A 14,954-nucleotide genomic window follows, 5' to 3' on the forward strand; every position below is an offset into this window, starting at 1 on the left:
CACTAAAATAGTATCTGACACTAAAAAAAACTTTAGTGCACACAGCTTTCAATATTACAATAGCAACAGAAAATAAACAAATTTTGTGCTCTGCAATAAAAAGTTCTGCAGACTGTGCAGAGCACAATTTCAACCCCACTAAATGAAAAGGTGCACTGCACTTGCTTGATCACATTAGCAAGTGCAAAAAAAGATTCAAGGTATACTTCTGGATACCCACAGTTGTGGTAGAAACATCACAGAACAGATTACATGGGATAACAAGCTTTTAGTTCTCTGAACATGAGGTAAAGGAAAAAACGCACAGTCACACAGTACTGCACCAGGAAGTAAGAACAAAACAGAAAATACAAGAGAGACTTTTTTCTTTTTTACAATACAGTAAACAAGGAAACTTTACACAACATCGCCATCTACTGTCAGATCAGCATAAAGTCCTCCTTCACGCAAACAAAGAAGTCCACAACTGTTGCATATACCAACAACATGGAGCTCTATACCAGCGGTGCACAGGACTATTGAATGGCATGGGCCCTCTGTTTCTGTCAGAATCTCAGTACTTGCACAAGAATACCAAAAATGAGCTGCACTAGCGGTTGCAGAGGTACATATGTCAGGAATTATCTACACTATCTGACTACCACACAAGCGCTAATAATCTCTCATTACATAGGTGTCACGCCAGGTGTAAGTGCAACACAGAGAGTCACGCCAGGTGTGAGGGGAAAGGGAAAGGGAGCCCAGACACTAGGGAAAGGGGGAAGAGGTGACCTCCTAATCTGGACTAGGGTCACCCTGTCGCCCCCTAACATCCCTATTAGTGTTGAGCCACCCCCATATTGTTCGGATTCAGTTCGGTTCGTCGAACACCGGCATGTTCGTCGAAAGGTTCGTCGAACACCGTCAAACACCATTAAAACCAATGGCAGGCAAACAAAAACACATAGAAACACACAGAAAACACATAAAAAACACCTTCAAAGGTGTCCAAAAGCTGACAAACTGCTCAGAATAGAATAGAGCATCACACAGAGATTAGATAGAAAGAAACATGTCAGTCACATATATAATAAGTACAGTGACAGTGTGTTATGTTCTGCTACCAGAGCTAAGAAAAGAGAGGAGATCTGTCCCTACGATAGAACTCAGCTTAATCCCTACGATGTAACAGGGAACCTGATCCTGCGATCAGACCTGCTAAAGTCCTAAGCTAGTCTGTATGGAGACCTATAGATGTGGGGAAGGAATCCCTACAAGTACTAAGGACTGGGAGGAATATGGGACACCTCCTAACAGAAATAGTAGCAGACAGACGAACAAACAAAATATATAGAACATAGAGGTCAGTAGACCAAGCAAACTAACAGAGCAAGACACAGAGCACAGGCTAGCTAGAAAGTAGATATACAATGAAGTCCAGCAAAGCCAGAAGGGCGGAGCAGGATTAAATAGGCCAACAAGGTCATGTGACCAGCAAAGGAAAAAAAAACTAAGAGCAAGGTTCTAACACAGTGTTGGTTACTGTTCTTGTCATTTAGTGTTAAAATAAAGGATTTATTAAAAAAAAATTTGGCGTGGGGTTCCCCGTAATTTTAGTCTCTAGCGGAGGTTAAGCAGACGGCTGAGGCAGATGTTTGAAGCCTGGGAAGGGGGTAATACCCACATAGCTTCCCAGGCTACTAATATCAGCCCCCAGCTGAATACCTAGCCTTTACTAGCTATTAAAAGGGGGGACCCCCCAAAAAAATGACGTGGGTCCCCCCTATTTTAATAGCTAGCAAAGGCTAGGCAGACAGCTGGGGGCTGATATTAATAGCCCAGGAAGGGTGTCATGAATATTGGCCCCCTCCCAGTCTAGAAACACGAGCCGTCAGCCGCCCCAGAAATGGCGCATCCATAGGATGCGCCAATTCTGGCACTTAGCCTCGCTCTTCCCACTGCCCTGTAGCGGTGGCAGTGGGGTAATAGGGCTGGGGTTGATGTCAGCTTATAATGCCAGCTGACATCAAGCCCAGGTTAGTAATGGAGAGGCGTCTATAAGACGCCCCCATTACTAACCACATAGTGAAAGTTAAAAAAAACACAAACACCCGGAATAAAATCCTTTAACTGAAATAAAGACACAATTCTTTAATGTTCTAAATTAAACTCTACTTACCGTCACGCCCATTCCAGCTGAAGCCAATGTCTTCTGCAATAAAAGTAAAATAATAAACCAACCTCATCCTTACCTTTCCATGGTTACCAGGACGGCTTCAGCTCTGCTACATTGACATGACAGGCTGGATCGCAGCAGAAAGCTGCCATCCAGATTGCCATGCCGCAGACACTGAGAAGCGCGAGCATGCTTGCGCTCCTCAGTGTCTCACTGTGACGGCATCCAGATGAGCCGAGTTCATGCCCAATGAACTCAGCTCACCTCATGCACGTCACTGACAGCGTGAGAGAATTCTCCTGCGCATGCGGTGCCGGCAAATGACGTCACTGCTTGAGCAGGAGAATTTTCCCACGCTTGGACGGCATTGAGATGGCAGGCTGGATGGTAGCAGAACGCTGTCATCCAGCATGCCATCCTTCAGAGACGCTGCGGAGGGCAGGCAATATCTCTGAAGGTTGACAAGCTGGAAGGAAGCGTTCTGCTACCATCCAGCCTGCCATCTCAATGCCATCCCAGCGTGGGAGAATTCTCCTGCTCAAGCAGTGACGTCATTTGCCGGCACCGCATGTGCAGGAGAATTCTCCCACGCTGTCAGTGATGTGCATGAGGTGAGCTGAGTTCATTGGACATGAACTCGGCTCATCTGGATGCCGTCACAGCGAGACACTGAGGAGCGCAAGCATGCCTGCGCTTCTCAGTGTCTGCGGCATGGCAAGCTGGATGGCAGCTTTCTGCTGCGATCCAGTATGTCATGTCAATGTAGCAGAGCTGAAGCTGTCCTGGGAACCATGGAAAGGTAAGGATGAGGTTGGTTTATTATTTTACTTTTATTGCAGAAGACATTGGCTTCAGCTGGAATGGGCGATACGGTAAGTAGAGTTTAATTTAGAACATTAAAGGAATGTGTGTTTATTTCAATTAAAGGACTTTATTCTGGGTGTTGTGTTTTTTTTAAATACTTTACTAGAAATTCATGGTGGTCATGTCTAATATTGGCGTGACCCCATGAATTTCGGGCTTAGGGCCAGCTGACATTACCAAGCTGGCCCTAACTCCTTTGTTACCCAGTGAGCCACTGCACTAGGGCCCTGGATGAGTTGGGTACAGCAACAGAAGGTGGCGCTTTTATGAACGCGCCATTTTCTGGGGTGGCTGCGGACTGCAATTTGCAGCGGGGGGGGGGCAGAAAGCTTGTGCCATCCTACGCTGCGGATTCCAGCCCCCAGCTGCTTAGTTGTACCTGGCTGGACACAAAAATAGGGAGAAGCCCCACGTCCATTTTTTTTTAATTACTTCATGAAATTCATGAAATAATTAAAAAAAGGGCTTCCCTGTATTTTTGTTTCAACCCAGGTACAAATAGGCATCTGGGGGTTGGGGGCAGCCCGTTCCTGCCTGCTGTACCTGGCTGGACACAAAAATATGGCGAAGGCCACGTCAAATTTTTGGTGAAAAATTCATTAAAAATTAAAAAAAAACACATTTAGGGACTGCATCTTTATTAACCCCTCCACTTGAGGGGTTAATAAAGATGCAGTCCTAAAATTATTATTATTTTTTTTATTTTTTAATTAATTTTTCCCAAAAATTTTGACATGGGCTTCGCCATATCATTGTATGCCAGCCAGGTACAGCATCCAGGAACGGCTGCCCCCAACCCCCAGATGCCTATTTGTACCTGGCCTGACACAACAATATAGGGAAGCCCTTTTTATTTTTATTATTTCATGAAATAATTTAAAAAAAAAATACGTTGGGCTTTGCCCTATTTTTGTGTCCAGCCAGGTACAACTAGGCAGCTGGGGGCTGGTATCCGCAGTGCAGGGAGGCCCAAGCTTTCTGCCCCCCCCTTCCCGCTGCGAATTGCAGTCCGCAGCCACCCCAGAAAATGGCGCGTTCAAAGAAGCGCCATCTTCTGGCGCTGTACCCAACTCATCCAGGGCCCTGGTGCGGTGGCTCACTGGGTAATAAAGGGGTTAGGGCCAGCTTGGCATTATCAGCTGGCCCTAAGCCCGAAATTCATGGGGTCACGCCAATATTAGATATGACCGCCATGAATTTCTAGTAAAGTATTTAAAAAAAACACAACACCCAGAATAAAGTCCTTTAATTGAAATAAACACACATTCCTTTAATGTTCTAAATTAAACTCTACTTACCGTATCGCCCATTCCAGCTGAAGCCAATGTCTTCTGCAATAAAAGTAAAATAATAAACCAACCTCATCCTTACCTTTCCATGGTTCCCAGGACAGCTTCAGCTCTGCTGCATTGACATGAGAGGCTGGAGCACAGCAGAACGCTGCCATCCAGCTTGCCATGCCGCAGACACTGAGAAGCTCCTCAGTGAAGCTCCTCAGTGTCTGGCTGTGCCGGCATCCAGATGAGCCGAGTTCATGTCCAATGAACTCAGCTCACCTCATGCACGTCACTGACAGCGTGGGAGAATTCTCCTGTGCATGCAGTGCCGGCAAATGACATCACCGCTTGAGCAGGAGAATTCTCCCACACTGGGATGGCATTGAGATGACAGGCTGGATCACAGCAGAGCGCTGCCATCAAGCTTGTCATCCTTCAGAGACACTGCAGACCGCAAGCATGCCTGCGCTCTGCAGTGTCTCTGAAGGATGGCATGCTGGATGGCAGTGTTCTGCTACCATCCAGCCTGCCATCTCAATGCCGTCCCAGCGTGGGAAAATTCTCCTGCTCAAGCGGTGACGTCATTTGCCGGCACCGCATGCGCAGGAGAATTCTCCCACGCTGTCAGTGACATGCATGAGGTGAGCTGAGTTCATTGGACATTGGACTGAGTTCATTGGTCACAGCGAGACACTGAGGAGCGCAAGCATGCCAGCGCTTCTCAGTGTCTGCGGCATGGCAAGCTGGATGGCAGCTTTCTGCTGCGATCCAGCCTGTCATGTCAATGTAGCAGAGCTGAAGCCGTCCTGGGAACCATGGAAAGGTAAGGATTAGGTTGGTTTATTATTTTACTTTTATAGCAGGAGATAGTTGGCTTCAGTGGGATAGGCGATACGGTAAGTAGAGTTTAATTTAGAACATTAAAGAATTGTGTCTTTATTTCAATTAAAGGACTTTATTCTGGGTGTTTGTGTTTTTTTTTAACTTTCACTATGGGGTTAGTAATGGGGGCATTATAAGCTGACATCAACCCCAGCCCTATTACCCCACTGCCACCGCTACAGGGCAGTGGGAAGAGCGAGGCTAAGTGCCAGAATTGGCGCATTCTATGGATGCGCCATTTCTGGGGCGGCTGACGGCTGGTGTTTCTAGCCTGGGAGGGGGCCAATATTCATGGCACCCTTCCTGGGCTATTAATATCAGCCCCCAGCGGTCTGCATAGCCTTTGCTAGCTATTAAATTAGGGGGGACCCCACGTCATTTTTTGGGGGGGTCCCCCATTTTAATAGCTAGTAAAGGCTAGGTATTCAGCTCGGGGCTGATATTAGTAGCCTGGGAAGCTCCGTGGGTATTACCCCCTTCCCAGGCTTCAAACATCTGCCCCAGCCGTCTGCTTAACCTCCGCTAGAGACTAAAATTACGGGGAACCCCACGCCAATTTTTTTTAAAAAAATCCTTTATTTTAACACTAAATGACAAGTACAGTAACTAACACTGTCACTGTACTTATTATATATGTGACTGACATGTTTCTATCTATCTAATCTATGTGTGATGCTCTGTTCTTTCTGTTCTAAATTGTCGGGTACTGATGTATGCCGCTGATGAATTTTCCGACTTTTCATGTTTCACTGTGAGCATTGTTCCCATCGATTTGGGCAATCACTGTAATGCCAAAACAACCATGGCTGTGACATTACAGTGAGTGGCAGACAATCCCTGCATAATTGGTGCTCTAAATCGCGGCAAACATGCAGGACGAGGACCCGAGCTCCCGCCCGAGCATGCTCGGGCGAGTACCGAGCTGTTGCGAGCAAGCTCGCTCATCACTAATTAACAGTATTACTGTGAAAAAATCCAGTTACGCTTTTGGTGCACGAACAGTTATCGAACATAACCTCGAACAGCCGAATTTTTTGCAAATCGTTCGAGTTCGTTGAACAACTCGAACACCGCCCAAAACAGCTTGAATTTGAGATTGGCGAACAGTTCGAGTCGAACACCGCTCATCTCTAGTCCCTATACAGCCTCCGCAGCTGTCGCCGATCACGTGCCTCGCCCTACTATCTCTGGCGTAAGGCTATAGCTGGGGGTAGGAAGGAGATGAGCACTAGTCAACCTCTGCTAGCACTCTAAAGACAAAAGGGGAAGACAACACAGGGGAACAACAACTCAGCTTTAGAAGAACTCCAACAGGGCACACGGCCTCAAGACTCCATAAAGGACGTGATGCTGCTTTAGCCAAGTTCCAAATAGAAATGAGTATAACCGGCAATGCCCACCTAGACACACCAGACTAAACACCCAGACTAAAGGGAGGTAGTCGCTGGGTCCTAAACACAGCCTCCTATCTAGGCAGCTGTCTGCATTGCCAAACGTGGACATGTCCTGAAAACCATTGCAGAGCAATTGTCTGTCACCTCTGACACACCCATGACAACAGCAGAACACTGAGCTGCATCTGTCTCCAGCAGTGACATGGATATAATGGAGCTGGGGAAACATGGCCGCTTTTTACATTGAGAGGACATGTGATTTCTGCAGCCAATTGCAGAAGCCCTTATGTCTGGATAATGTAGATGCTTTCTGCGCTATGATTGGCTGGCCGCGCTTTCCTCAGTTAAAGTTACCGCCCACAGGAAAAAAAACAAAAAAACAGTGTGGAGCTGATCTAACCTGTTCTAAGTTCTTCACAGCCCCCACACTCACCTGGCACATGTCACTGCTCATCATACACTTGCAATATGCTAACAAAACTGTTCAAAACGCCGTGATCGTCCTGTATTCGCGGTCCCGTGCAAATTTGTCGAACTTTTCAGATTTTAAGAAAATTTGCTCGCCTTTGCGATCACGAATTTGAATGTGCTATATTCGTGCCGTATTTGAAACTTTCAAACATCCGCCGAACAAATTCGCTCAACACTAGTCTTCAGCTTTCTTTTAAAGGATTCAGCAGTAGGCGAGAGTCTGATATTTTGGGGCACAGAGTTCAAGAGTAGAAGGGATGCACAGGAAAAATCTTGTATGCGATTGTGTGAAAAGGAGATAAGACAGGAGTAGAGAAGGAGATCTTGTGAGGATTGGAGGTTGTGTGCAGGTATAGACTAGGTCACAAATATATGGGGGAGACAGGTTGTGGATTGCTTTGCATGTCATGGTCCCAATGGGGAGCCACAATGGGGAGCCAGTGAAGGGATCTTATAGATTGCAATCTTATAAATTACTGGAGCCCGTCCACAATGAAAAACCAGCCATAGAGTGTCCGGGAACCTTCCCACAAACTTTTCTTAGCCAAGGCTGCTTCTCAGTAGGGTTGGACTGGCCCACCAGAGAACCTAAGACTCCATCATTAGAGTTCTTGATAGCGCAAACTTTTCAGCTACACAGGGTGAGCTGACTTTAACCTTATTTCTTTTTGTAAACTACCGAGTGTTGTCTTGCTCCTCATTATCCCTCATTAATATACTGAGGGCTATACATTTATTAGTAGCCAATTACACATTTTTATATGCTTCTATGGATAATAATTAAATGAAATCGCAATATTACGATTTTTTTCCTTATACCACAGAGAGCTTTTGTATATAATATGTCACAACTAGTGATGAGCGAGCATGTTTGCCACTGCTCGGTACTCACCCAAGCATCTCAGTACTCGAGATGCTCGGAGCTCGCAGAGTACTTTCGATATGCTCGGGCGGGAGCTCGGGTCCTCGTCCTGCATGTTTGGCGCTATTTAGAGCACCAATCATGCAGGGATTGCCTGCCACTCACTGTAATGTCACAGCCATGGTGGTTGTGGCATTACAGTGATTGCCCAAATCGATGGGAACAGTGCTCACAGTGAAACATGAAAAGCGGGCAATTCATCAGCGGCATACATCGGTACCCGACAATTTAGAACAGAAAGGATAGAGCATCACACATAGATCAGATAGATAGAAACATGTCAGTCACATATATAATGAGTACAGTGACAGTGTTGGTTACTGTACTTGTCATTTAGTGTTAAAATAAAGGATTTATTAAAAAAAAAATTGGCGTGGGATTCCCCGTAATTTTAGTCTCTAGCGGAGGTTAAGCAGACGGCTGGGGCATATGTTTCAAGCCTGGGAAGGGGGTAATACCCACGGAGCTTCCCAGGCTACTAATATCAGCCCCCAGCTGAATACCTAGCCTTTACTAGCTATTAAAATGGGGGACCTAAAAAAAAATGACGTGGGTCCCCCCTATTTTAATAGCTAGCAAAGGCTAGGCAGACAGCTGGGGGCTGATATTAATAGCCCAGGAAGGGTGCCATGAATATTGGCCCCCTCCCAGGCTAGAAACACCAGCCGTCAGCCGCCCCAGAAATGGCGCATGCATACGATGCGCCAATTCTGGCACTTAGCCTTGCTCTTCCCACTGCCCTGTAGCGGTGGCAGTGGGGTAATAGGGCTGGGGTTGATGTCAGCTTATAATGCCAGCTGACATCAAGCCCAGTTTAGTAATGGAGAGGCGTCTATAAGACACCCCCATTACTAACCCCATAGTGAAAGTTAAAAAAAAAACACAAACACCCAGAATAAAGTCCTTTAAATGAAATAAAGACACAATTCTTTAATGTTCTAAATTAAACTCTACTTACCGTATCGCCCATTCCAGCTGAAGCCAATGATCTCCTGCAATAAAAGTAAAATAATTAACCAACCTCATCCTTACCTTTCCATGGTTCCCAGGACGGCTTCAGCTCCGCTACATTGACATGACAGGCTGGATCGTAGCAGAACGCTGCCATCCAGCTTGCCATGCCGCAGACACTGAGAAGCTCCTCAGTGAAGCTCCTCAGTGTCTGGCTGTGACGGCATCCAGATGAGCCAAGTTCATGTCCAATGAACTCAGCTCACCTCCTGCAGGTCACTGACAGCATGGGAGAATTCTCCAGCGCATGCGGTGCCGGCAAATGACGTCACCGCTTGAGCAGGAGAATTCTCCCACGCTGGGACGGCATTGAGATGGCAGGCTGGATCGTAGCAGAACGCTGCCATCCAGCTTGTCATCCTTCAGAGACACTGCGGAGCGCAGGCAATGTCTCTGAATGATGACAAGCTGGATGGCAGCAGGTGCTCGATGCTCGGGTCAAGCAAATGCTCGGGTCGATGCTTTTGTTATGATCTGCAACATGTACTAAGGAAAGATAATGGAAAACTGTCCCTATAGTAAAACTAAGCTGAATGCCTACGATGTAGCGGGCTGCCTGTTCCTAGCGAACAGACCCGCCTTAGTCCTCGGTTAGTCTGAACGAAGACCTATAGCATTAGGGGATGGGTTCCTAAAGGAACTAAGGGCTGGAACAAAAAATGAGACACCTCCTAAACAGAGAAGTTGTTGCAGAACACAAAAAGACAAACAGTCAAAAAGGTACTAGAGGTCCCAGAAGGACCAAGCGAACTGACAGAGAAAGGCACCGAAGCACCTGGCTAGAGAAACAGTCAAACACTGAAGTCCAGCACAGCCAAAAGGGCGGAGCTGGAAAATAAAGGCAGATGGTCACGTGACCGCAAAACACAAGATGGAAAAAACAAACAGGAGGGTTCTAACAGTTCTGGTGCTCGACCCGAGCAACGAGCCCAATGTAAATCTATGGGAAACTCAAGCATTTTTCAGGCGGCTCCCCCCGGTGGTCTGCAGAGGCCTATAAATTGCCAAAATGTATGGGAACAGTGCTCAAATGACATGGGAACACCATGGGGAAGACCCAGGGAAGCATTACTGACTCCTAAGTCACTGCTGTCAACAATCTTGTCAGAGGTATTACGCCAATTTTATGGACTCACAATAAAACATACAAAAACGAAACCAAAACGGATTTTCCTGGGAAATATGTTGAGGAACACCCTTTCCAGGGTAATGACTTGTATATAAGGCAAAATAAATGACCAAAAACAAAAATACTCCTCCACACCTTGGTTCTATGTTCACACATAGCGTTTTTGATGAGTTTTTGCACTTTTGCATTGCTTTAAAACATGACAAATGCATTCAGCAGGAAATGTAATTTTAACATTTTACAACCTTATCTGGCCATGTGGTGTGTGAGACATGATCAGACACGTCCTGTTTCAATTATGAAGGAGGGACTCTGAAAGTCACAAAGCCTATTTTTATAGGGCCATCAGGCGGCCTTTACTATTCTTAAAGGGCCAGCAGTCGGCCCTCGCTATTCTTAGAGAGCCATCAGCCGGCTATGCTTTGTTGTTCCCATTACTAAAGAGTGGGTCTCCTATACTGCTATTGCGTATGGAGTGAGTAGAAGGTCTGCCCAAAATTTGGACGCACCCCAATACCCCTTTGAAAATTTGGACGCACACCCAATACCCCTTTGAAGAGACTTAGAGGAGGGCCTCCTGAAATGTTCCCATTATTATGAAGTGGGTGTCCCATACTGTTTGCCTATGCAGTGAATGCAAGGGCTGCCAAAAATTTGGACCTACTCCAATGCTCCTTGGAAGAGACGTAGAGGAGGGACTCCTGAAATTTTTTTTTCCCATTATTAGGAAGTGGGTCTCACATTGTGTTTGCCTATGCAGTGAATGTAAGGGTTGGCAAAAATTTGGAGGCACTCCAATGCCCCTTGGAAGAGATGTGGAGGTCAGAGGGCCTCCTGAAAACAATGTTCCCATTTTTAAGAAGTAGGTCTCCCATAGAGTTGGCCTATGCAGTGAATGCAAGGGTTTCCAAAAATTTGGAGGCACTCCAATGCCCCTTGGAAGAGATGTGGAGGTCAGAGGGCCTCCTGAAAATAATGTTCCCATTATTAGGAAGTGGGTCTCCCATAGTGTTGGCATATGCAGTGAATGCAAGTGTTTCCAAAAATTTGGAGGCACTCCAATGCCCCTGGGAAGAGACGTAGAGGGCCTCATGAAAAAATGTTCCCATTATTAGGAAGTGGGTCTCCCATCGTGTTGGCCTATGCAATGAATCCAAAGGCTGCCAAAAATTGGGAGGCACTCCAATGCACCTTGGAAAAGACATGGAGGAGGGCCTCATAAAAAATTGTTCCCATTAGAAAGGAGCGGGTCTCCTATACTTGTAATTCCCATGTACTAAGTGTATGGGCTGACAAACATTTACTCCTGGGGGGTTTACATGAACATAATGTCTAATTTATTTTTTTTTTACTGGCATCATAAACACCCTTTAAGAAGATTATGTGGGTGTTGCATCACGGGCCACGGTCACCCTAGTGATGTGGTGGAGGATGAGGATGAGGAGAAGGAGGAGGACAAGAGCAAATAGCCAAAATCAGGAAGTGTATACCCATGTGTGGATGTGAAAAGGAGCATGGGAATACATCTCCCAAAAAAAGATACTGGATTTGAGTTTATGTTATGCTGCTATCATTCGGTGGTGTTGAGAAGTCTGGCCCAATCCAGCCCTTGTTCATTTTTATAAGAGTCAGCCTGTCAGCATTTTCAATTGACAGGCGGATGCGCTTATCAGTTATAATTCCACCAGCGGCACTAAAAACCCTCTCTGATAAAACGCTAGCGGCAGGGCAGGCCAGGACCTCCAAGGAGTAAAGACCACATGTCCAGCTTGGATACCAAATAATTATAAGGCACAGAGGAATCACGGAGGACGTTGGTACGGTCGGCAAGGTACTCCCTCAGCATCTTCCCAAACTTTGCACTCCTTGTGAGAGTACCCCGCGCCTCAAGGCCTGTGCGATGGGAGGGGCTGAGAAAATTCTCCCAGAACTTTGACAGTGTTCCTCTGCCTCTGCTGGATTGAAGTTGTATCTCTCTCGCCTGTACTCCTTGGTTGTCCAACAAAGTGTGACCTCTTCCGCCAGTGTTTTCAGATGGGAATTTTTTTAATAGTTCCGCAACAAGGGCCTTCTGGTACTGCCCCATTTTTGTAGACTTGTCTGCCTCAGAAATAAGAGATATAAAGTTCTCCTTGTCGCGTGGGTCTAGAAGTGTCACCAACCAGTAATGAATGTCACCCAAAATTTTGAGAAAGCGAGCGGCACGGGAAAGGCAGCGTAACATAAGCTCAACCATGCGTGCCAGATTGTTACAGGCAAGACTTCTGCGTCCTCACCAAGAGGACGACTGACCATGCTCTCCTCCTCCTCCCTGTCCATCCACGCTGAACAGACGGTATGACAGTTGTGCAGGTAGTACAGTCTATAGCGCATGAAACTAGCTCCTGTTCTTCCTCCTCCTCTTCCTCATTGTCACCCAATCCATGTTGGGATGAGATGATGCTGGGCTGTGTGTAATCACCCTGTGTGGTTCCTTGCTCCATCTCATCGTGCTCCGCCTGCAATGCATCCCCTTCGATTGTGAGCAGAGAGCATTTCAGAAGACAGAGAAGCGGAATGGTGACGCTAATTATGGCGTCATCACCGCTCACCATCTTGGTGGAATCCTCAAAGTTTTGAAGGATGGTACAGACGTCTGACATCCATGTCCACTCCTGAGGTCTTAAGTGTGGAGTCTGAACTGAATACCGATGGCCTTGTTGATGTTGGTAGTCAACAACTGCCCTCTTCTGCTCACAAATCCTTCCCAACATCTGTAGTGTAGAGTTCCAACGCGTGGGGACATCACACATCAGTCGGTGAGCCGGAAGCTGCAAACGCTGCTGAAGCACGGCAAGGTCGGCGGAAGCTGTAGCTGACTTTCTAAAATGGGCACACAGGCGGCATACTTTGACAAGCAGATCCAGCAGCTCTGGGAAGCTTTTGAGAATCCAGAGGTTAAGGACATGGGCCAGGCATGGTACATGTGTGAGCTCGTCTCGCCTCAGCCGCCACCAGGTTCCGGCCATTGTCACACACGACCACACCTGGCTGTAGGTTCAGCAGTGTGAGACACAGATCTGCTTGCTCTTTCAGAGCTGTCCACAACTCTTCAGCATTGTGCGATTTGTCACCTAAGCATATTAGCTTCAGCACAGCCTGTTCTGTTGTCGCTTGGCCGAGGCAGTGCTGCAGTGCTTCCAGCTTATGACTGATGTGGTCATTTCAGAGATGGAGGCTGAAGAGGAAGAGGGGGCTGAGGAGGATGAGGTGCAGGAGCTGTAGACTGTGGGGGCAACCCTGATTGACCTAGGGCCCGGAATCCTCGGCGTCGGGAGGATGTTTTCCGTCCCAAGGTCTGACTGGGTCCCAGCTTCCACTATGTTAACCCAGTGTGCCGTCAGGGAGATGTACCGTCCCTGCCCACAAGCACTTGTCCACGTGTCCGTGGTTAGGTGGACTTTCCCTGTAATTGCATTGTTGAGGTCATGGGTAATGTTGTGGGACACGTACTTGTGTAATGCGGGGATGGCACACCGGGAGAAATAGTGGCATCTGGGGACCAAGTACCGAGGGATTGCCGCCGCCATCAGGTTGCAGAAAGCTTCCGTCTCCACGAGCCTAAAAGACAACATTTCGAGCGTAAGCAGTTGCGAAATGTGGTAATTTAGTAGTGTGGCCTTTGGGGCGTTGGCTGCATATTTCCGCTTGCGATCCAAGGACTGAGGTATGAACAAGTGAACCATGCACTGGGACAAGGACGTAGACATGCTTCTTGATGCTGCTACTTGAGAGTAGAGATGAGCGTTGTTCTACTCGAACTGTTCGCCAATCTCAAATTCGAGCTGTTTTGGGTGGTGTTCGAGCCGTTCGGCGAACACGAACGATTTGAGAAAAATTCAGCTGTTCGAGGTTATGTTCGATAACTGTTCGTGCACCAAAATCATAACTGGATTTTTTCTCAGTAATGATGAAAATTAATGTTAATACGCAGTTTGAGTGTACAGCGGGGTGGGGGGAGGGGCAGGGGATGGATCTCTGCAGGAATAATGAAGAACTCCATTTTTTTTTCTCTTTCCCGCATTTACAGTGGGGAGGTGCAATCTGTCAGCCTATCAGCAGCGCACACACGGAGCGAAGTGCTTTTTTTCACACAAGCAAGGGCATGTGTCATTGGCAGTGTATGTCACATGTCCTTGCCCTATAAGACCCAGCCATTTTCCCTGTCGCCACCATTTTCTCACTGCTGCAGCTGCGTGTTAGACGGCACCGCTGTTGCTGTGTGCGCTATACCTTGTTAATTTCAAGCCAATTTTCGCACAAATCTACAGATAGCTTGGGAGTAGGGAATAGTTGTGATTGCAGTCCTTTTAAGGACTAGGTTACAGCATTTCCTACGACTTTTATCAGGCAGGTCTGTGCTCTTAAATAGATAGATTGTGGGAGTAAAGACTAATTGTAATTGCAGTCCTTTTCAGGACTAGGTTACATCAGTTCCTATCAGTTTTTGCCAGGCAGGTCTGTGCCAGTGCTGTGCAAGTTTTTTTCACAGCATTTGGCTGAATCTAGCAAAGCTAATCCTTTTTGGCCTATTGCAGAGTGTGTTAGTCAGTGGAGTAGCCTATCTGTGTTGCAAGACATACCACCTGTGTATAGAATACCAATTTTTTTACTGCACCTAGTGAAGTAAAATCTTTTGGGCATAGCATCATTCTATTAGTCCATCTATACTGACCTCCATCAGGTTGCAAATTGAATATAATTTTTTTCTGCATCTAGCTCTGAAAAAATATTTGGGCTTCTAGCAGTGTGTGGGACTTGTTCTATTAGTCCATCTATACTCACCTCCATCAGGTTGCAAACTGAATAT

This window comes from Phyllobates terribilis, unplaced genomic scaffold (assembly GCF_046119375.1).
Source record: "Phyllobates terribilis strain yellow unplaced genomic scaffold, ASM4611937v1 Scaffold_3__8_contigs__length_932513732, whole genome shotgun sequence".
Classification (NCBI taxonomy): Eukaryota; Metazoa; Chordata; class Amphibia; order Anura; family Dendrobatidae; genus Phyllobates; species Phyllobates terribilis.